Consider the following 22986-nt stretch of genomic DNA (forward strand, 5'->3'; position numbering starts at 1 on the left):
GTACCTTCTGGGGAAAGAGTGGATCTAGTGTGTTCATTGAGTGCTCAATAGGTACATCTTTCTCTAAATGCTGCAATGCCACTTTGATGTCTGATGCTTCTGGGACATCTGTATGGACCTCTAGGTAGACTCAGGCCTCAGACGTTGCTCTACAGAGAGAGCCATCTTTTTGGCAGTGAAATGCCAGTGATTTCCCCATTTTCCACCACATCTCTACTGTATTTCTATTTCTCTCTAGTAGTGAAAATGAAATAGGCAGTGGCAGCATATTTATGGCTCAGATGTCTTTTTTTCAGTTCAATTGTTTATTGCCTTCTAACATTGATTTTAGAGAGGGAACTGGATAGTATGAAACATGGCTTGCTTATTTTTGTTTAAGCCAAGGATCTGTATATTAAAAACAGAGTGTCCTGGTTTGGATGGTTGCAAGACAGATAGATGATGCTGATGTGCTTAAGCATCATTCATCTGTCTTGGCTATTGTGACAAAGTTTTCCTCTACCTTGGTGGGTCTTGCGCTTATTGGCAGATTTGCTCGCCTTGGAGCTTCACGGCAGCCCTCAGTTTGGCTGTTTTCATTAACCCACAGTCCAGGTCAACTCCTCCTGTGTCTGACTAGGAGTTGGGAGGTTTGTGGGGAACCCGGGCCCGCCCTCTACTCCGGGTTCCAGCCCAGGGCCCTGTGGACTGCAGCTCTCTAGAGTGCCTCCTGGAACAGCTGTGTGACAGCTACAACTCCCTGGGCTACTTCCGCATGGCCTGCTCCCAACACCTTCTTTATCCTCACCATAGGACCTTCCTCCTGGTGTCTGATAGTGCTTGTACTCCTCAGTCCTCCAACAGTATGCGTTCTCACTCTCAGCTCCTAGTGCCTCTTGCTCCCAGCTCCTTACACGCGCACCACAAACTGAAGTGAGCTCCTTTTTAAACCCAGGTGCCCTGATTAGCCTGCCTTAATTGATTCCAGCAGCTTCTTGATTGGCTACAGGTGTTCTGATCAGCATGTCTGTCTTAATTGTCTCCAGAAGGTTCCTGATTGTTTTGGAACCTTCCCTGTTACCTTACCCAGGGAAAAAGGACCTACTTAACCTGGGGCTAATATATCTGCTTTCTTTCACTCTCCTGTAGCCAACTGGCCCGACCCTGTCACACTATATAGATTATAAACAGCAGGTCAGAACTCAGAATTTCCATTTAGCAGGAAATTCTGACATTTTCGAATGTCCTCCTGTCATGAATCGCAATGAAAAGTTGAAATTTCAAAATTTCTGAAATATCAAAATGACCTTATTAAAATATTTCATGGTGAGAAGGTCAAAGCACTTGTTTTGAATTTATCATTTTTACTTTTGTATTATAACTTATAATTTGAAAAAAATTGAAAAAAACACTTTGACCGTATCAGATTGAAAATGTTGTCAAAATTGATACTTTCCCAGGAAACATTTTGATTTAGTTGAACCAACATTTTCACATGGAAAAAACTTCCAAAAAGTTCATTCTAAAAAGAATGAATTAATAAGCTTCAGCTCAGCATCCACGTGTGTATCCCTGTTGACAGTCCTCTGACCCTTTTCTGGTTCTCTCATCCTTAGTTTTCATCACAGGCTACTTTTCAGTGCCTGCTTGTTGGGAGAGGCCTCCCAGCCATTCCTGAGACTCTCTGAACAAATCCTGAGCAGCAAAACACCCCAGTTTAATTAATAAGACAAGAAAAAAATGGAAGGACCCTTGTCTGCCTTTAATAGGTGACATGTTTCCTCAGGCATTATGGCAATGGTGCTTTTGCCGTTAGGATGGTTAGTGGCAATGGAGGAGGTAGTGGCATATTCCTTTATTGCACATTACAAACTACCAGCCGAGAGGCTTGTTCAAAGTGCAGGTCACTGGGCACCTATATTTTGTCTTTGACATTCCAGCCAAAGACCTTCCACTTCCTCATCTTCCCCTCCCACTCCCCCAATGCTGCTTTCTTTGTGCCAGGGGATCAAGGGCTGGTAGTGAAGATATTAGGTTTCCACTTCAGTCAATACTTTGATGTTCAAAGCTGTTTCATATTCATTAAAGATGCTCTTCAGATGTAATTGCAAGAATTACACTTCCCTTTTTTATGCTTATCTGTAAATGTTAGGGGACAGGCAGTTAAACCCATTGACGCCACTGAAGGGTTTTTTTGATGAGGGAGAGACATCAAACATATAGGACTTACTCAGAGTTAGCTCTCTCTTTCGCTATGGGATGATATCAGGCTTGAGGCCCTCCTTGCCCCTGCCCTCCAAACATTTACACTTAAAAAGGGTCAGAATGATAGAAATTGGATCTATTGGGTGGTCTTATCCATCTCCTGCCCCACTCTCTACTACTTCTGTAATGTTCCCTACAATATCTCTTCTATCAAAGAGACCTATATGGCTCCCCGTTTCCATAGTGTCTGAGCACCTCACAATGCACCTCTGAGGTAGGGCAGTGCTATTATTCCTGTTTTACGAATGGGCAATAGAGAGAGAGAAAGCAGGGAATTGAATCCATGTTTCACAAGTGCTAGTTTAGTATGCAAACCACTGGACCATCTTTACTCTTCCAGGTCAGGCTTTTTTGTAAGCTTTTCGGGACTATCTGGACAGAAATTCAGTGGGGATAACTTTTCTCAGGGTACTTTCTCACTTCCACTTCACTTCCCAGCTGTAATTGGGCAGTCCAGATAGGAGAATAATAATAAATGCAAAGCTAAAAAATATCAGGGAATGGGAAGGCAGTGGGCTGCAGAGTAAATGAACTTGTCAAAACTCAGAAGAGGTTCCAGTCAGGTTTGGGTTCCGTGCCGCATGTCTGCAGATGTAGCTATCAGCTGTGTTTCCCCTGACCCCCAAGAAACACAGCTGTTACGTGCTTTTCCACTCTGCCTGGTGAGCTAAAGGAATGGCTTCACTGCCTCAGCCAGCAGAGGGAACCTGTAAAACCCTGTAACCCGCCTGAAGTTCTGTAGGCAAAGGGCAAGTGTATTTGTGCTCACAGGGAAACTCATTGTAGATAAACACATCCACACCTAAGCCACCATACTTCTTGAATAATACAAGGATGTGCCTGTAATGTGCCATTGTCCTCAAGGTCCTGTTCTGATCATCCAGTCCTCTTTTTTGGAACCATCACGCATCAACCACTGCTTGCTAAAACTGCTAATGGCACAAGTGCTTGCTCACACCCCTCTTCTTCTCTCATGGTTTGGTCTCCTTCCTGCATCTGGTTGTCTGAATATGACTGGGGCGGAGTGCACTGTCAATAATTTTGGTTTGGTTGGGAAGTTTCCAAGCCATGTCATTAACAGGGGATTCCTTTGTCCCTTTTCCAGGCTAGGGGAGGCAATTGCAAACACCTGCATGCTCCTTGAAACATTTAGAACCTGTGCAGGTGGCAAGAATTTCTGGAGAAAGTTTTCCCCCTTTGATGTTGCAGTTTGTATTGGGATCTCGACATAACTCAACTCTATGCTATAAGGGCTGTTGCTCAGTTCAAGATGCCGTCCATCAACTACAAAAGAACCACTGTCCATGGCTTAATCAGTTGGATTGTATGTCCTTAGTGGAGTCTGGATGAAGTACAGTATATTCAGCCCTAATATAGGCAATTAATGTCACTCAAATATTACTCCCCTTCCATCTCCTTTTGAACAAAAACAACAAGCTTAATTGCAGAGGTTCCTTTGCATTCAAAAGTATGTTACACTTAATGGAAGTTTTGCTTACACTGAAAATCGGCTGCAGCAATCCTGTTCCTATTAAAAACCTATTTTCAGCAGCAATTCCCCTCCATTCTAGTCAAACTTTTGCTTCCTTCATCTCAAAACTATGTGCAGACCAGATGGCTTCAGCCAAAACTAATTTCCTTAGCTGTCTTAGTGAAGAGCTCATGTGAAATCTTTGACGTTCGACAAGGTGATATTGTTCCCTGTGTGTTAGCATAGCTTCTGAGCCATATGCTGGGGGTGAAAAAACCCTCTTGATGGATTGATGAGATGCCCATGCAAAGGAAAAGGTAGTTGGCACATGCGGGGGAGGTGCAATTACACAATGTTTACACGACAGAGCCTATGATGGTATAGCCATGTAGCATAGACACTGAGTATACCCACAGAAGGACTGCTGCTAATGGAGGAACTATGGGGTTTTTGTCGGCATAACTGTGTTTGTGTTTTTTTCACAGCCTGGACCATCAGAGCTCTGCCAATATAGATTTTAAGTATAGACCGGGCTTTCAAATTGAGACCAAATGTTTTTTGGTTTCTGGTTTTTTTAAAGGCATCTTTAAAACTGCCCTTAATTTAAAAACTCAGCCGCCTGAGTAATTCCCAGATTATTTTTCCTCAGTTCATTTGCTACAGTTGTGTTTTGTAACCAGCAACAAGGCATCTCACACTCTCGACTCAGCCACACAGGTGCGAAACAGTGATCCACTGGGTTCTGTAAATCTGAGGTTGGTCAGCTGACTTCAATTCCAGCTCCCAACAGTTAGTGACTTAGACGCAAGTTGGGCACCATACCCAACCTGCAGGCTGTTGCCTTTATCATCAGACCGTGAAGTATTAGTGAGCGCGGGCCAAAATATGCCTAGCCCTTGCCATCCCTCTTGAGACAGTCTAAAAATTGCTGCTCTCCTAGCAGAAACTGAAGCTTTGAAACCCACGACTACACTTGGGCAAAGGATTAGCAACCTGCTTTTCTCTGCCACCACTCCTGCCTTCCTTAGGATAGGCTAAGGATCCTGCAGTTTCTTCCACACTAGTGGGACCTACCTCCTCCTTGGGCTGAGACTCTCCCAGGCTGCCCCGCAGGCTGGATCCAATGGGAATCGTCCTGCTGATGTCAATCATAGAATCATAGAATATCAGAGTTGGAAGGGACCTCTGGAGGTCATCTAGTCCAACCCCCTGCCTGAGTAGGACCAATCCCCAACTAAATCATCCCAGCCAGGGCTTTGTCAAGCCTGACCTTAAAAACTTCTAAGGAAGGGGATTCCACCACCTCCTTAGGTAACGCATTCCAGTGTTTCACCACCCTCCTAGTGAAAAAGTTTTTCCTAATATCCAACCTAAATCTCCACCACTGAGCTATGGATCAAGCCCTGTGGCATCAGGGAAGCCACATTCTGATTCCCTTAATGTTATACTCCTCTGTATAGAAGTTGGAACTAAACAGTGAACATTTATCTAGCTTTTAGTAGTAGTCTTACGGTAGCACCTGGAGGCCAGGGCCGCATTGTGTCAGGCGCTGCACAAACCCATAACAAAAGACAGCCTCTGCCTCTTCTTTCTGAGCGATTCGGTGTTTAAAGGGGATTCAAACAGGCAGGGAGGAGCACTCAAGTCCAGGAGAATGGGGTGCTATGGGGGTTGCAGTAAGTCTGCTTTACACTGCTCTGACTGTGTAAATTACCTTTGCGCTCACTCTGGGGCCCCTTTCCTCTGCATGAGTGGTGTAAAAGGAGGCTTAGTGTAACAAAGAATCAGGCTTATTGGCTTAAACATCCTACACTGCAATGAATTTCCTGCAGCGAAATAATCAGGACCCAGTGACCTCGTCGTGCTAAAGTAAACGTTCGGCATCAGGCGCCGGAAGTACAAAGTGGTGCTGTTATTAATAATGAACTCAAAGCTAATAGGCATATCTGGGAATATACATGGATAAGGGGTCATGCATTCTGGAGCAGTGAGACACCGGACTTGCACAGTTGCCAGCAAATGAATGCTTGTATTTTAAAAGGTATGTTTTCCTTTAAGGAATTGGGCAGAGTTGTATATAATACTAAAGTAATCGTACCATGTTAATATACAGACAGTGTTTTATTACGAATAAGGCCGCTGTGCTCTTTCAGAGGGCTCTTCCCAAACGTGATTTACATCCTTAAAATATCCCGAGTACATTTGCACTAAAAACGGCTCCACCGGCTTGAATAAACTCAAAGAGCTGCATCCACAACTGGTGAACGTCAGAGTAGCTCCATCGATTCCAATGGACTACACCAGCTTACATTGCCTCAGGACATGGCCCAGATCCCCTTCTGTTCACCCAGAGCTGGGACCAGTACCCAGACCAAAGCTTTGATGTTCATGGACGTTTGATGTTGAGAAAACTTGGTTACCTTCCCCTGCCCCGCTATCTTATTTTTCATGTCTCTGTATTTCCTGGTCTTGGCCAGGCCTGGAAGTGCGAGTGTTGACGTACTTGAAACGGCTGTTCTCATGGCATTTCCGGACTGATCAAACGCAAAAATGACTAGAAATGTCATGAAAGGGCCTTTTTTTCTGGTGAATTCCTGCCTGCCTTTGTAAATCCAAGAGGCGTATATAGTTTACAGCCAAATGCTGAGTTCTAATGCTAACAGAACCCCAAACCTTAAGTTTTGCCATCACACTGCTCCCTGTGGATGCTCCCACTCATTCACTTTTTCATATCCTTAAAAAAAAAAAAGGAATACATTTCGGGGCCTGAATGTGATATCGCTACTGGATAGGATGTGATGCAGAACCACACCACCTAGATGGAGCTTGGGGATGCATGGCGCTTCTCAGAGCTCTTAGGAAGGAGAATTGTTCTACCAGTTGTCTGTCTGTCTATCATTTTAGGGTTTTACACTGCCACCCAACACCACAGTATTTCAGCTTCTTCCACATAAAATCAATGGCAATAGGAAAGTCTCTGGCAGACTCTGTGTGCAGGGATCATGACTCCTTCCCACCCCTTTATGAGAAGCTAGTGCCCACAGGAAGTCTTGGCCAGAGGTTCCTTTGCATTTTGAAGAGCACAAGAGCTGTATAGACTGGTCATAATCTATCTCTTGATCTCTGTCCCCTTCATAAAATTATCTTAGTGTCTTTGAAGAAGATTTTTTTCTTTTTCCTTTTTAGGCAGCTGAAGATGGAAACCCTTCTGAGATCAGAGATAAAATGTGGTGCAAACCAAGATCTTTTCAGAGAGATCATGCAATAATTTTACAGGTCATATCTATTGGAAAGATGGGTGGGGAACTTCCATGTGGTCTGGAGTGGAGTATTGCTTGGATTGCTCCTCTTGTGTGGAATCCATTCTGTGTACAGTGTGTGCACTGATGGAATGCACTCCTGAAATGATTTATACTCTGTCTCTCTTTGAAAGAAAGAGGTTTGCAATAAGGCAGAAATGCACATGTATTTTTTTCACATGTAGGTTTAGATCTCAGAGACAGAACATGCTTAAGAAGGCAGAAATGATGATGAGGGACTGCATGGTTCCTAGCTAGAGTATTCCCTTGAGAGTGTAGAATATGACGTTTACCTCGTAGGAAAACTCTCTGTTGTAATCAGAGCTGTTCAAACTCAGCAGTGAAAGGCTGCTTGGCTTTGGTTTAACTTTGTATGGGTTGGTGCTTTCTCAGTTTTGCTTTGAGTTTTGAATGAAACCTCAGTTTCACTTGGTACAATGAGTTCTGTATTGCTTTTGATATTGAACCATAAACCTGCCCAGAGTTCACTGGAAGTGGGCCAAAGCTCAGTTCAGACATTCATAAATGAGTATTACTTAGTTTCAGGGTTCCTTGCAAAACATTTTGCTCTTCCTTAGGCGCAAGTAGGGCCAGGAAAAAGAGATTTTACCTATCTAATAGTGAGAGATGGAATGAACCATAGGTGACAGATGTTACCCACTTAAAGAAGAGCTCTGTGTAGCTTGCAAGCTTGTTTCTCTCACCCAAAAAAGGTGGTCCAATAAAAGATATTACCTCACCCCCCTTGTCTCTCAGATGTTAGTCATGTCACTTAATGCACTACTAGAAATGGCTCAGATACCATGGTGACAAGGGTGGCGTAGTAGGGTCCTCAGTGGGCTTGGTGGCCTAGTGGATAGCATCCACTCAGCTGGGGGAAGGGAAATGGTAGGGGAGCCCAGGCTCATTCACTCCACTGGGCTCTGACCCAGGGTCCCAGGAGGGTCAGCAGCGTTGACCCCTGGGAAAGATTGTGGACTGTCTGCGTTACCCTTCCTGGGTCGCTTCTAAGGTTGCCAGGTGTCTGGTTTTTGATCAGAAAGTCTGGTTGAAAAGGCAGTGTCTGGTCAGATGTACTGACTGGACACCAAAAGTGGGTGGGGGTGGAGGTGCTGGACATCAACCCGCACCAGCCCCTGCTCAGCCAGGGCCACCTCCTACTTGCATCTCATCATGGGCAGGCAGGCAGCTGGCTCCACATCAGGCTGCAGATCCCAGAGCAGAGGGAGCCCAGCTGGGGTGCAGAAGGAGGTGGATAGGATCGTGCAACAAGGGATGGGGGAGAGCAGCAAATGGGGACTCAAGGGAAGAGGCGAAGCAGGGGCAGGTCCTTGGGGGAAGAGACAGGAAGGGGGCGGAGCCTCAGGGGAAGAGGCGGGGCAGGGAGGGTCTGGTTTTCATACATTATGAAGTTGGCAATCCTAGTAGCTTCCTACCACTGCTCTCTTTGCTTCCAGTCCAAGATAAGAAGAAAGAATATATAAAAGGGAAGCCAAACCGGCAGCCCCAACGGGGCTCAGCATACAGTCCTTGGTGTCTTAGGGAGGCATCTCTAACTCCTTTTGCAGGAGCCTGCAGAGTAAACCTGCACTCCCAGCCTTCCCCTTCCGTGCTAGGTTGCTCCCTCTTCAACCCTGTCTCCAGTTGGAGCTTGCTCTGCAGGGTTGGAGGGGCGGGGCTATCTGGACCCATTATAGTCTTTTAACCCCTTCCGTCCCAGTGTAGGGTTTGTATACCCCATCACAGGTACTATAAAAACCTCTATATCAGTGATCCTTAAACTGAGGCTTGTGAGTTGCCAGTGGCTCTTTTAATGTGTCTCCCGCAGCTCCTACCTAAGTCATCCCAGACAGGTGGCTTTCCAGCCTCTTTTTGAAACCTCCAGTGAAGGAGCTTCCACAACTTCCCTAGGTATCTGTTCCATTCTCCCTCTGTTCTTACAGTTAGGAAGGTTTCCATGAGATTTAGTCTAAATCTGCTGTGCTGTCGTTTGAACCCATTGCCCCTTGTCCTGTCCTCTCTGGCAAGAGAGAATAATTTTTCTCTATCTTTTTTTATGGCAGCCTTTCCAAGTATTTGAAGACCACTGTCATATCCCCGTTAACCTCCTCTTTTGCATATTAAACATACCCAGTTCCTTCCTTCAGCCTTTGCTCACACGGCTTGCATTCCATCCCTCTGATCATCTTTATCACTAACCTCTGGGTCCTTTCTAGTTTCTCTACATCCTTTCAGTACATTGGTGACCAAAATTGGGCACAGTACCCCAGCTGAGGCCTAACCAGTGCTGAGCAGAGCAGTACTATTGGCTCCCATGACTTGCATGCTACGCCTCTGTTAATGGAACCCAAAATTGCATTTGCTTTTTTTGCAACAGTATTGCATTGTTTACTCATGTTGAGGTTGTGATCCACCACAACTCCCAGATCCTTCTCAGCGGTGCTGCTGCCAAGATACTTATCTCCTGTTCTGAATTTGTGCATTTGGTTTTTCTTCCCTAAGTGTAGCACCTCACCTTTGTCATTGTTGAGTTTCATTTTGTTGTCTATAGCCCAGTTCTCCAATTTATTAAGATCCCTTTGAAGTGTTGGCAACCCCCAATAGCTTTTTGTCACCTGTAGGCTTGATCAATATGCTCTCTCTTCCTATATCCAGGTAATTAATAAAGATGTTAAACAACACCGGACCCAGAACAGATCCCTGTGGAACCCCTCTTGATACCTCCCTCCAATCCAGCATCATTCCATTAATAGTTGCTCTTTGTTTGCGGTTGTTTACCAATTATGTATCCATTTAATGGTAGCTCCACTGAGCTCATATTTCTTCAGCGTACTTCTCAGAATGTCATGTGGGACTGTGTCAGAAGCCTTGCTAAAGTCCAGGTATATTATGTCCAGTGCATTCACCAAATCCAGCAAACCAGTTACCCTGAAAAAGAAGGAAATCAAGCTGGTTTGGCATGATTTGTTCTTAGTAAATCCATGCTGGCTGCTACTGATCACCCCTTCATCCTCCAGATATTTGCAAATTGAATGTTTTCTACATTGATCGAGTAGCTTCTCAGGTATCAAAGTCAGGCTGACTGGTCTATATTTCTCCGGCTCCTCCTTTTTCCCTTTTAAAAAAATAGGCACCATGTTAGCCCTTCTCCAGTCTTCCGGGACCTCTCTGTCATCCATGAGTTTACAAATCTTATTGCCAGTGGCTCCAAAATTATTCTTTCAGCCCCCTGGGGTGAATAGCATCAGGGCCTGCTGACTTGAATTCGTTCAAATTAGTCAGATTGCTGACATGTTTACTTAGCCCAATCAGCATCTCTTCCCCTTTATCGTCTATGATCACTTCGCTCGTCACATTATTTTTTGTGTGAAGACTTAAGCGAAGTAGGCACTGAGAAGCTCCTTCTTATCATCTTCCGTTAACAGCTGACCTCCATTGAGCAGCGGACCCGCACGATCCCTGATCTTTCTTTTTTGTCTGACATATTTGTAGAACCCCTTCTTGTTGTCTCTAACATTTCTTGCCAGCTGTAACTGATTCCTTGCCTTGACTTTCCTAATTTTTCCCCTACACGCTCATGCTATTCCCATGTATACTTCCTTGGTGACATGCCCCTCCTTCCATTTCCTTTATTATAACCCTTTTGTTTTTTAGATAGCTAAAAAATCTCCTTGGAAAAACGCTCTATGAAACAGAATAAATTAGATTGACACTGGATAATCCCAGCTGCATATATCCTGGAGCTCTGTGTAACAACGAGACTTCCGCAGGTCCTTTCTGCAAACGGAGGACCAATGGGAGGACTAGAATAGACTTTACCACCTAGCAGAGTTCTCTGTCTAATGCCCGGGTTTGCTGTGTGTATATGTCTGTGTGTTAGATTCAATTCAGGCTTATCAGCTCATGCTTTTAGCTCTGGAGGTCCCTTGTTCAGGTCTGTCAGCCAAGATGGCGGCCATCACATTTGATTCAGTAGCACAGGGAGAGCTGAATCCATGACTCCATAGAGTCTGACAGAGCATCTTAAGTGGATTGGCTCAGCTGGAAATCACTTTTTTGCATATGTGCAGATTATTGGTGATGTATTGAAGAAGCCCAAAGATTTTTTTTTCTAGTTTCTAACATGTATACATTAATTATGTCTTAGAACGTGTGCACAACATTTAAAACTGTAATTAAGAAAAATATTTGCAGATTAGCAAAAGTTTATCCAAACTATCAAAGCCCCTTAGGTTGCCAAACGGGGTTGGAAAATTTGGAGAACCAGGCTTTTCTCATGGGCAAAAAATTTCAAAAGCAATTAGTGATATTCGTGCATGACTTGAGATATCTTAAAGAGGCTTGATTTTCAGAGGACTGGTTATCAGCAGGTTCTGAAAATCAGGCCCCTGTAAGTATCTTGGGTTGGGCACCTAAAGTCGCTAGTTGGTATTGAAAATCTTGTCCACGAGGTTTCCAGTCCTTGCTGCTTCCGATGAGACCCAAAGTATCACAGCAGTAACCTTTCTTGGGATGTTTTGGCAGTTTCACTCTTAATCCTGGTAGGCACCAGGAAGTGCAGAAGAGTGAAACTTCAGATACACATCTAAAACTTCCACGAACTTTGTGCCTCAGACCCATCTCCGTCTACTTATCTGGCCGTCATCTCTATAGTATGTAACCTCCTCACAAGCACTGATGGACTTATCCTCCACCCTACCCCTAAGAGGCAGAAATATATTATCCACAGTGCAAGATAAGATACAGGGTAGGCTTGCCCAAGCTCTTAGACAAAGCTTTTGGCCAAGACTGGAACTGAATCTAAGCCTCCCGCATCCTCATCCACCAAACTATTCTTCCATCCTCAGGTTTGCGCTGTGCTCTGAAAAAGGAAGGGGATTCAGAATGGGGGGCCGGCTGATCTAGCTAGCTGGTGGAGCAGTATAATAGAATCATACAACTGGAAGGGACCTCGAGAGTCCAGTCCCCTGCACTCAAGGCAGGACTAAGTATTATCTATCCCATCCCTGTCAGGTGTTTGTCCAACCATCATCAGGACTGACCTGTGACAGAGGGAATATGGAGTGACAGAAGACCAAGCAGATGTAGCAAGTGAGGGAAGGGGAACGTTAAGAGACAATATCCCATAAATACGTGGCTGTTTTCACCATGAATGGGCAGGGGGAGACCATGGATAACCAAATAGAGGGCTTTAAGGAGCGGCGACTAAATGCCAGTGGTTGTATCCAGTTGATTACCTCATGCCATGCTCCAAAGTGCAGGCGTTTTATTAGCTGAAACTGTTTTCTGCTTGTGTTCTCTGCAAACCTTGCCACAGGGACAAGAAGTACCTTGTTTGTGCGGGGCAAAGAATGGCACTTAAGCATGGTGTGTTGAAGTACCCCTCACATTTAAATTCTACTCTTCAAAGCCCTGCTTCCTGGATACAAAACTTGTTATGTTTCCAACAGAAGGTTTACATAGGTAAGCATCAGGTAAAGCACAAGGGTGTGAAGCCAGCCGTGTATATAAACCATTAAACAATTTCAATGCAAAGCTGCTCAAAATGTCTATTAAACTTAACAGTACTATTAAATGTTCACGTTTAAGGTTTCTTTGTTTCTAGCAAAGGCGCTTTGAAACATGAATAAGGCATAAAAAATTAGCCTTTTCTCAGTACCTACTTTTACACCAAAGACAAAATGTCCCGGTCCATCCCCCACAATTGGTCTTGGTCCAATTCTGTGCTTGCTTTTAAATTTTCTGAAGTGTAAATGTTCTCTTTATGAAATGGGCTACAGTCCTTGCCCATGCAACTCTCTCCTAAAGAGGTGTTATTTTTAATATCTGAAGGGCAGTCATTTCATTTCATAAAGATAGCTTGTTCAGAGGGGGAAATAAAAATCTCACTTGACGAATGCAGCGTCTCCCGGTAATCTTCAACTCCAGGGGCATAGGGGAACGGGACAGAGGGCAGGGGCCATAATACTCTTCTGTATTCCCTGTCCTACAGTACGTGTGGCTTTGGATATCATTCCCAAAAACTAATTCTGTGGTATAACTGTAGCCACATAATAATGTTTTTAATACATGCACCAGCACAAGAATGCAGCGTAAAGGATGATATATTAAAGGCTGCTGAGGCTCTGTTAAGAGAAGGCGATGGCCTTTAACAGACCCATTCCGTTCTGTATGTTCGGTGGTAAATGGTTTAATAGGAGCCTGTCTGATGGGAAGGGGAAAAAAACAAGCAGAAACCCAATACTTGGAATCAGCTAGTAAGACAAAACATCTCTGTTGGTGCAAATGGGCACACCTCCATTGCCTGCAGTCGAGTTTTTGATCATTCAGACCAGTAGTTGGCTCATCATCCTTCCAGCTTAAATGGGAATTTCTTACTGAAAACCTGTGTGTGGGCTCAAGGTGCAAAGCGTGGATTTGGCTCTATTTCCAGATTTTAGGGATGTAGGTCCCCTAGGTGTTAGCAGTATGTTCGACCCATTATAAAGGTTTGCAAAAAGTGGAGCCCAATCTGGATCTGTCATCTGAATACTTCCCAGTTAATATTCTTTATTTCTGGGGTTTTGGTTTGGACTAATTGTTAATCATTTCTGATTCTGGGTCTAGGGGACATATATCTGGTTTACCGTTTTGGGAAACAGCTTAGACTAGAGGAATGGGAAATCTTTAGCCTTACCTATTAAATCAACACAGGAGCCATTCTCCAGAAATTGTTGGGGACTGACTGCTGAGCGGAGGAGAAATTGTGCAAATTTATTCTGACCACATTTCTCAACATCATGTTTGTTGTGTTTGGAATGGACTGTATAGCTTTGCTCGCTCTCTCTCTCTCTCTCGGCACATAGTAACTACACTATATGCTTACCAGACTGATGAACCAAGGTTGTTTCATCTTTCCCGTCATTTGAAGAAAAGGGAAGGAGGGGAACACCCTAAGCAAAACAGTCAGTTGTTCAATAAGCAAAAATGCTTTCTCAAGAACAGCATATATCTTACGAAATGTAACCCTGGCTGTGAAAGAAAATAGCTGTGGATAGCTTGCCAGATTTATCTGGGTATATATATCACACTTCATCGATTCCCTGCCATTACAGAGGGCTTGTGGCATTGGTGCATCTCGGTCTCTTCTCTTCTCTGCCAGTGGCACACAATGTGTTAGTCTTCTGAGGGCTGTAATACTTTGATCTAAATTTGGTTGTTGGGTTTAGTGGGTGGGTGGGTGGGTGTTGTTGATGGCCTGTGATATATTGGAGGTCAGTCTAGATGATCTGGAGGTTCCGTCTGGCCTTAAATTCTATGGCTGTATGACTCTAGAAACAATACATACGATCTTTCTCTTCACCATTTACAGATTAGAGCATAATTGAGAGGAGATGATAATAGAAATGGCAGAGCCAAAGAGGGACCCACAGTCCAGAAGTCCTTTCACTGCATTATGCGGCCATCCATCATCACCAATGCTTCAAGCCCTGGTGGAAGAAGTAGTCTGATCTGATGCTTACAGAGATCCTTTGATTATCACCCATGTCTCAGGAGACTAGCATTTGACTCCCAATATGAACAGCCAAAATATAGAGGAATTTATTTTTTAGTGTTAATGTCATGGGACAAGGTAGGAACTTCTTTGGTAACAGAAAGAATAATTAGATGCCAAATGAATACTGTTTTTTTGGCACTAATATAGCAGTTCTGTGATAAAATGACTTGTTATTTCTTCCAGGTTTTTTATTATTTACATGTAAAATAGCTGTGTATGCAGCAGTATCCTGAAAGCAGAGACTGCGACAGAATGACCTTTCTCAACGGAGTTATGAAGTGTGACCTTCAGATGATTAGTTTCAGGGAATTTCTCCTGAACATTTGCTGGTTTTATTCTCAGGATTTATTGTACCCCAAATTTACCTTTGTGTGAAATTTCAATCAAATGGCTATTTTCACTTCAAAAGCACACGAAAAGTGCAACAGTTAAAGTTTCTTTTTTCTCATGCAAAGTTCACTTCCATCCAAGAAGCAGGCCAGATTTTTGCCTTAAAAAGAACCTCTGTTTTCTTCTAAAATTGGCAACGGGTTTGCTTGAAATACCTTTGCAACATTTTTTTTTTTTTGCCAAGATCAGCTCATTTTAGTTCATCACAAAGTGCAAAACCACATGAGTTTTTACACTGTTTTTCATTTTCTCATGGCTATTCCATGCACCTTTTACTCCTGCATAATTCAAATCTTTCTTCTTCCTTCTCAGTTTAGTTGAAGTAGAATTATCCAGATAATAGATAAAAAGCTTTTTTTTAAATGAACAATAGTTATATTAAAGGTTGAAATCTTACAGATACAGAAACAACAGCCGTGGTTATATATTAATGAAGGGGAGTGAGATGCACTATAAGAATATGTCATCTAGGAGAAAAAAAAGGAATGGAAGATGCTGCAAGTTTAAAATGCTTAGGAAGCTCATTTCGTTCACCAAACCAGTCTGATGGTTTGGAGAACTAGGTTCTGTTCCTAATTTTGCTACTGATTTGTTGCATGATCATGAGCAAACCACTGCACCTCAGTTTTCCCATCTGTAGAATAGGAATAATGAGCCTTACCCTCTGTTGCAAAATACTTTTGAGATTTCTGGCTAAAAAACCCCAGAAGGCTAAAATGAGAGATGACTATTTTAGTTAAAGGTTTCAGAGTAGCAGCCATGTTAGTCTGTATCCGCAAAAAGAAAAGGGGTACTTGTGGCAGCTTAGAGACTAACAAATTTATTTGAGCATAAGCTTTCATGAGCTACAGCTCATTTCATCGGATGCATTCAGTGGTTAAAGTGTCTCAGTTTAGAGGGAAATGCAGGCAGAGATATTTTATTCACTATATCTACATAGCAAGAAGAATGCTCAGCACTTCTAAAAAGTGAGACCAGGGTGTCCTGTATTTCAAAAGTTAGAGATAGTAGAAAAAGGCGAATAATGCTTGATGCTTTTCACAGAAATATTTAATCAACATTTCAAACGTTTGGAAAATGTTGACCACTCTAGTAGCTGATTGGAAAAGATCGAACCAAAAAAATGCGAAAAAATTCTGGACACATTTTTGGGGAAATTTTGAATATTCAAAATTGCATCCAGCTCTAGTGACAATGTAACAGGAAGTCTAATGACAGTGGTGACCCCCGTTTACCTGATTCCCTGTTCCATGCCTTAACTGAAACTATCCTTCCTCTCTGCAAGGGACTAAGAGGATTCTAGAATCCGCTGTATAACCACTTTGAAACTCTCTGTCATATCCATACATTCAAAGGATGAGATGAGCTGAATTCCCTAAACAGAGATTAACTAAAGTCAGTGGAGCTGCAAGGAGTTTCACTCACTGAGGATGTATTAGGGCCGGATCAGTGAGGTCTGATTCTCCATTGCCTTGCACCTTGTTTAGTCATTTACACCAATGCAAAGTAAGGGCAAGTTGTCCCTGGTATAAATGACAATATAAGGTAGAAGGTACAGTGAATTAGGGCCTGGGAGTTTTGCCATTGATGTTAACGGGTTCTGGGTTGGGCCTCTAATCTATTTCCAGCAAAGCCTGGAGGCTGATGATGCATCAGCAAAATGGCAGCCCAATTTGTGAGAGACACCAGGACCATACACATCTATAGAGACAGTGACACAGTATTTCTTAAGGTGGGGGAGGGGAAGGGACAACAACAAAAAATACCAATCTCGTTTTATAAACTCATTCCTTAATATATGCTCTTATATGGTAAATATGTACTTAGCCATGTAAGGTAAAATTAATTGCTTCAGTTTTCCTTTCACTCAAAGACTGGAGATTCCCTCTACCTTAAAAAATAAAAAAAGTCCAATTTTGTTTCTTTGCTCTGCAGGAATCAGTTGCGGGGCCGGGGGGCGTGTGTGTGTTTCAGCTGCCGCCTGGGTTTTTCCGGGTTAATTTTCACCATGTGAAATTATGAAGTATATACTCAAAGGTTCAAACAGAGGAAAATTGGTGATTGCTGCAGACTCCGTTGGGTGGGTAGCAAGCAGTCTCTTTTAAAAAAAAAGTTTTCTTTTTTCTTCTTCTTCCAAGAGACTCTTTGAGAATGAACTGGAAGAAGCATTTTTTTATTATATCCTGTAATCATATTTGAGTATCTTATTTTGGCTCTTTGCTGCAAGACCACCCTGAAGGTGGCCATCCTCCCACGCACACACATGCACAATTTTGCTATGTATAAAGCCATAAATTTATCACAAAAATATAGGAACTGAGGTTGCTGGAGGATTGCAAGGCAGTGTGCATCGAGATGGGAAGTCTGCATATGTTGGAAGGAATGCCATTGATTACATGCGTTTGCATTTTTATCACCTGCTTACCATTCCCACATAGGTAATAGAAATATACCCATTGCACAGAGCATGGCGGTGTAATGAAAAGGTTTTATTGGCACAAGCTGGGATGGCTTGAGTAGCAAAGACATGAGTGAGTTCTGAAGGCATTCCCAGATGTGTGCCAAGAAAACATTTACACCCTATTAGACAATGAAGAAGATTCACAGAGATAATACTTGGGATAAAAAAAAAATAGGGACATAAACCCTCATGTTTCAGGGCATCAGCCAACCCTAATTGTCTGGGTTTAGGGAGGAACATCTGCTATGGGCATACTGTTCCCTAGCTGTTCTTTGTGGTGCTTCTTGCACCATCCTCTGAAGTATCTGGCACTGATCTCTTCAGAGGCAGGATACCACACTAGATGGACCAACTGGTTTGACCTGGTCTGGCAAGTCTTATGTTCTTCTTATGAATTCTATATAGGTAATATATTATACATATTTTGTAAAAGATGTGATTGGGGCTCTTTCTCATATCAGTCTGCCTATAATTCTGGTTTCTTAGTGACTGTTCCAACTCCTATTGAAATCAGTGTGCATCTTTCCTTTGACTTTAGTAGGAATTGACTTTAGTAGGAATTGTCCCTTAGTTACTATGAGTCCAAAAAGAAGGGAAATTATAACTAATCCATTTTAGAAACCTCTAAAACTGATCTAAATTGGCTTTGTGATATCCTGGGCTGGAAACAAAAAGTCTTAACACATCAGAAAAGGAAGTTTCTGGGGTTTCTAATAGCATAAAGCTGCTGCTCCAAGCCTTAGGTTGTTCTGAGATATTAGACTTTAAACACGGCACTGGTCCAGAATTGAATCTACAGTTAACCTATAAATGTGCACCTAGGCTCTACAGTGGGATTCGTCCTGTTGAAAAACGTCATTTTGTTTCATAAACGCTGACTGAAGTTTGAAAATGTGCTTGTAAATGAGCCTCATTAGAGCTGGTAGAAAAATGCCGAACAATTGTGTGAGAATTTCAAAACATGCTTACAAACATTTTTAAATTTGTTCATGATTCTTTTTTTTTGTCAAAATCTTGAAAATTTGTTGTGTGAGCTACCAACACCATGGGTCCACAGAGCTACCATATTCCTCCTTCTATGTTGTGTGGGCAGGAGTGAAGCCCAGAAAATGGGCAGTCTTGGTTCCCCCCCCATTCCACTACATAGAGATCAGCATATCTATGCTGGTGCCCTGGGGGAGGTCCACCAAGTCAGGCATAAGTGGGGTGCAGTGTACTTCTCTCTCCCCTGGAGCAAGTGAGACACTGAGTGACCCCCTCCCAAACTATTTCAACTATTTCAGGATATCCCACCACATGGGAGCTATAGTTCCTCATGTCCCCATCCTTTTCTATGGGCTGAGCTTCCCAGCCAGACTACATATCCCATGATCCATCATGGCCAGAGACTCCCAGGATGCAACCACATCCCCTCACCAGTGAGGTGAGACCATGGTGCATTATGGGAGATGTAGTCTGACCAGAGAGTCCAACCTACAGAGGAGAATGGGATTATAAATGACTGGAAGTACAGCTCTGTTGAGGCACCATGACAGCATTTACAATTTGAAATATTTCAGTTATTTATGTATTTATTTTCTTTTTGCCAAAATGTTGATTTTTTTTCCCGCAGGAAAAGGACATTTTCTGACCATCTCTAACTGAAAGTCATGGTCTGCCTCTTAGTTTGCCCCTGGGGCAGCACAGTGTTTGCCCGTGCTCAAAGCTTGTGGCAAATACATGATTTACACCAATATAATTATGCTGGATTCTGGCAAGAGAAGGAGGACTGGAGAACACTCCACAATGTATGTGCCACATGCCAAAGTCAGTGTTAAACTAGGCCCAGTTCTGCAATGAGCTCTGTTTGCGTTGGGCCCTGCAGAGCCCCATGGTTGTAATAGGTGCCGTAGATTGTAAACTCTTTGGGGTGGGGATCTCTTTCTAAATGCTTGTCTGGAGCCCAGAAAGTAAGACACCCACAAGTGTGAATGGGGCCTAGTGTGTACTGCAATATAAATAACAGCAGGATCTTTCATTTTGCATTTTATGCTAACTGTGCAGTGCTGACATCCCAGTAACTTATGATCTGACCATGCAAAGTACCCTTGCCTTCAACAGGAATGGAGGGGGCTCCCCATAAGGGAATGCTGAGCGCCTTGAGAGATTGGTCCCATTGCTTTTTGCACCTGGGCTAACTTTGGTGGGACCAAGAGGTCAAACCACGCTCCTGCTCTCACTGAAATCAGTGGCAAACATTTCATTGACTTCAGTGGGGGCAGGCTAGGCCCTGATCCTTTTGAAGCATGAACTGTTGCATACTGGGGCATGAGAAGGCCAATCAGCAAGTGAGGGGAAGCGGGATAATCAGGCCATGCCTTTCTGAGCCTGTGTGCTGCTGGGAAATGCATTAAAAAGCCCCAAATGTGATCATTTATGGGTGTATAATTCTTATGGTTATAGTTTTATGGAGCTCCTGACATAAAGTCAAATGTAAAACATCCGGCTCTGGTGTCTGATGCCCCCAGCCAAATCAGTAAGAGTTTTGGTATAGATTTCAATAGGAATAGGATTGGGCCTTTAGAGAATACCTGTGAGAACACCATTCCTCAGGTGAGATTTTCCAAAGGGGCCTCACTGAGTTAGGCACCCAATTCATTCAATAGGCACTGGGTGTCAAAGGGCCAGATTTTCAATTACTGTGTATTTATGTGCCTAAAGATGCAGATAGTCACCTACTGGAATTTTCACAACCACTTAACCACAACCACTGGCACCTTAGAACACGTGGGTTTGATTCCCAGCTCTACCAATCCTTGTTAGGTGACTTTGGGCAAGTAACTTCACCCCAGTGCCTCAGTTTCCCCATACATAAGACAGAGATCCTGATACCAACCTCCTTTAGAAAGTGCTTTGATATCTACTGATGGAAAGTGCTATATAAGAGTTAGGTATTAATAATGAGAGTAATTAGCTTCAACTAGTGTGGATTTAGCTTGTGGCCAGCACTAAGGTGGTCTGGCGGTGAGTCAATAGGGAAGTGAATAACAACCTTTGACACCATTTGATCTGAATATGCTGGCCTGAAAATTCTCTAGTGATTAAGGAGTGGTATATCTTTTCAGCTCTTTTTTTCTTTCTGTGTGTCAGTGATCTGGAGCCTGCCGTAGAGTAACAGACTGTAGTAATCTCTTTCAGATGCTTCAGTGTCTGTCTGTCTATACCCTGGGCCAGATCACGAGTGAATAGGATCATGAAAACCAAAATAAAACAACACAGCAGCCATTCAGTATGAAATGATGGAAATTGGTGGGGGGAGAGAGGCTGTTTTCTTTAATTTGGAGAGTTCATCGCTGCTTCTCAGTTGTCATTTATTAGGCTTAAGTGTGCTGCAGCTCAAATAAACCATGACGTAAATAAAATGGGGAAATATTTTGTCAGTTTCAGAAACTAGCCATGTGTTGCAATCAGATGTGCATGAATAAAAAAAAATACCACCAAGAAAGGGCGGTGTATAATACCAATGGAGGACTTGGCTCATGCTTTGAAGAACAGAACTGTGGCCCTTATTACTGGCTGACTTTCTCCCAGCACCCCTGCTTAAGTGTTTGGTCTTAAACTAGGTTCAAAGGGGGCAGATGACAAAAGCACACAGGTAAGCATAAAAAAGGTGACCTTAACAGAGGTCTAGATGCTGGGGACGACATGGAAAATTATAGTAGGGCCTGAGGAGTGACAAGAGGGAAATCAGTGGGGGAATCTGCTCAACATCTTAAATTAGAGAGACAAGGTGGGTGAAATATTTGTCTTGGACCTACAGAAGATGGTCCAATAAAAGATATTACCTCACCCACCTTGTCACTCTAGTTTCCTGGGACGAACACAGCTACAACAACACTGCAAACATCGTAAATGCCTATGCACAAAAGCAAGTAACAATATTCCCTCTAATTTTTGACAGGCCGTGTGTGCAAAAAATTTCTTCTGTGCAAATTGTTGTGCTTCTGTACAAATTTGTGTGTGTGTGGTGTTTCACTGTGTGCGCGGGGTTTAGGATCTGTGTGCGTGCACACACGCGCACAGCTTAGAGGGAACAGTGGCAAGGAGTATGGGGAATAAACAGGAAGAACTGGAAGTATTAGTACATAAGTGAAATTGTGACTTAATTGATGTCAAAGAGAGTTGGTGGGCTAAGTCTCATGACTGGAACTTTGGTATAGAGGGGAACAGCTTAGTCAAGTATAAGCAGGATAAAAAGGGAGGAGGTGTTGCATCATACATCAAAAATATATACACTTGTTTTGAGGTCCAGAAGAAGGTGAGAGGCAGACCAGTTGAAAGTCTCTGGGTAAAAGTAAAGGGGTAAAAGATAGGGGTCATGTCATGATGGGGGTCTAATATAGACCAAATCAGGAAGAGAAGGTAGATGAGGCATTTCTGGAATAAATAACAGAAATATCCAAAACACAAGACCTGGTTGTAATGGGGGACTTTAACTATCCAGCCATCCATTGGAAATGTAATATGGCAAAACACAAAATTTCCGATAACTTCTTGGAATGTATTGGAGACAACTTTTTGTTTCACAACGTTGAGGAAGTAACCAGGGGGGCAGCCATTTTAGACTTGATTCTGACCAACAGGGAGGAATTGATAGCAAATCTGAAAGTGAAAGGAAATTTGGGTGAAAGTGATCATGAAATAATAGATTTCATGATTCTAAGAAAAAGAAGGAGTGAGAGGAGCAGAATAAGGAGAATGGACTTCAAAAAAAGCTGACTTCAACTCACTCAGACTTTAGCAGAACTGGTAGGTAAGGTACAGTTCTGTTCAAAATATTCATCAATGATTTAGATAATGGCATAGAGAGTACACTTATAAAGTTTATGGCTGATACCAAGTTGGAAGTGGTTGCAAGTGCTTTCGAGGATAAGATTAAAATTCTAAGTGATCTAGACAAATGGGAGAAATGGTCTGAAGTAAATAAAATGAAATTCAATAGGGACAAATGCACAGTACTTCACTTAGGGAGGAACAGTCAGTTGCACACATTCAAAATGGGAAGTGACTGCCTAGGAAGGAGTACTGCGGAAAGGGATCTGAGGGTCATAGTGGACTACAAGCTAAATATGAGTCAACAGTGGAACACTGTTGCAAAAAAGCAAACATCATTCTGGGATGTATTAGCAGGAGTGCTGCAAGCAAGACACAAGCAGTAATTCTTCTACTCTACTCCATGCTGATTAGGCCTCAGCTGGAGTATTGCGTCCAGTTCTGGGCTCTACATTTCAGGAAAGACGTGGACAAACTTGAGAAATCCCAGAGAAGATCAAGAAAAATGATTAAAACTCTAGAAAACATGACCTATGAGGGAAAATTGAAAAAATTGGGTTTGTTTAGTCTGGAGGAGAGAAGACTAAGAGGGGACATGATAATAGTTTTCAAGTACATAAAAGGTTGTTACAAGGAGGAGGGAGAAAAATATTCTCCTTAACCTCTGAGGATAGGACAAGAAACAACGGGCTTAAATTGCAGTAAGGGCGGTTTAGGTTGGACATTAGGAAAAACTTCTTAACTGTCAGGGTTCATTCCCTCTGAAGCACCT

At 43.0% G+C, this 22986-nt stretch overlaps 1 protein-coding gene and 1 pseudogene across 4 annotated transcripts in view; both read left to right on the forward strand.

The window, feature by feature from the left end:
* TRABD2B (TraB domain containing 2B) overlaps window positions 1–22986 on the forward strand; it is a 420914-nt gene that overhangs the window by 72116 nt on the left and 325812 nt on the right. The window lies entirely within an intron of this gene.
* Window positions 1–22986, forward strand: part of LOC311525654 (diablo IAP-binding mitochondrial protein-like) — a 33202-nt pseudogene that overhangs the window by 436 nt on the left and 9780 nt on the right. The window contains exon 2 of the transcript in view: window positions 19845–19994. The product of the transcript in view is annotated as a diablo IAP-binding mitochondrial protein-like (transcript). The remainder of the gene's footprint in view (window positions 1–19844; window positions 19995–22986) is intronic.

Source organism: Lepidochelys olivacea (assembly GCF_965140295.1).
Source record: "Lepidochelys olivacea isolate rLepOli2 genome assembly, chromosome: 8".
NCBI lineage: Eukaryota > Metazoa > Chordata > Testudines > Cheloniidae > Lepidochelys > Lepidochelys olivacea.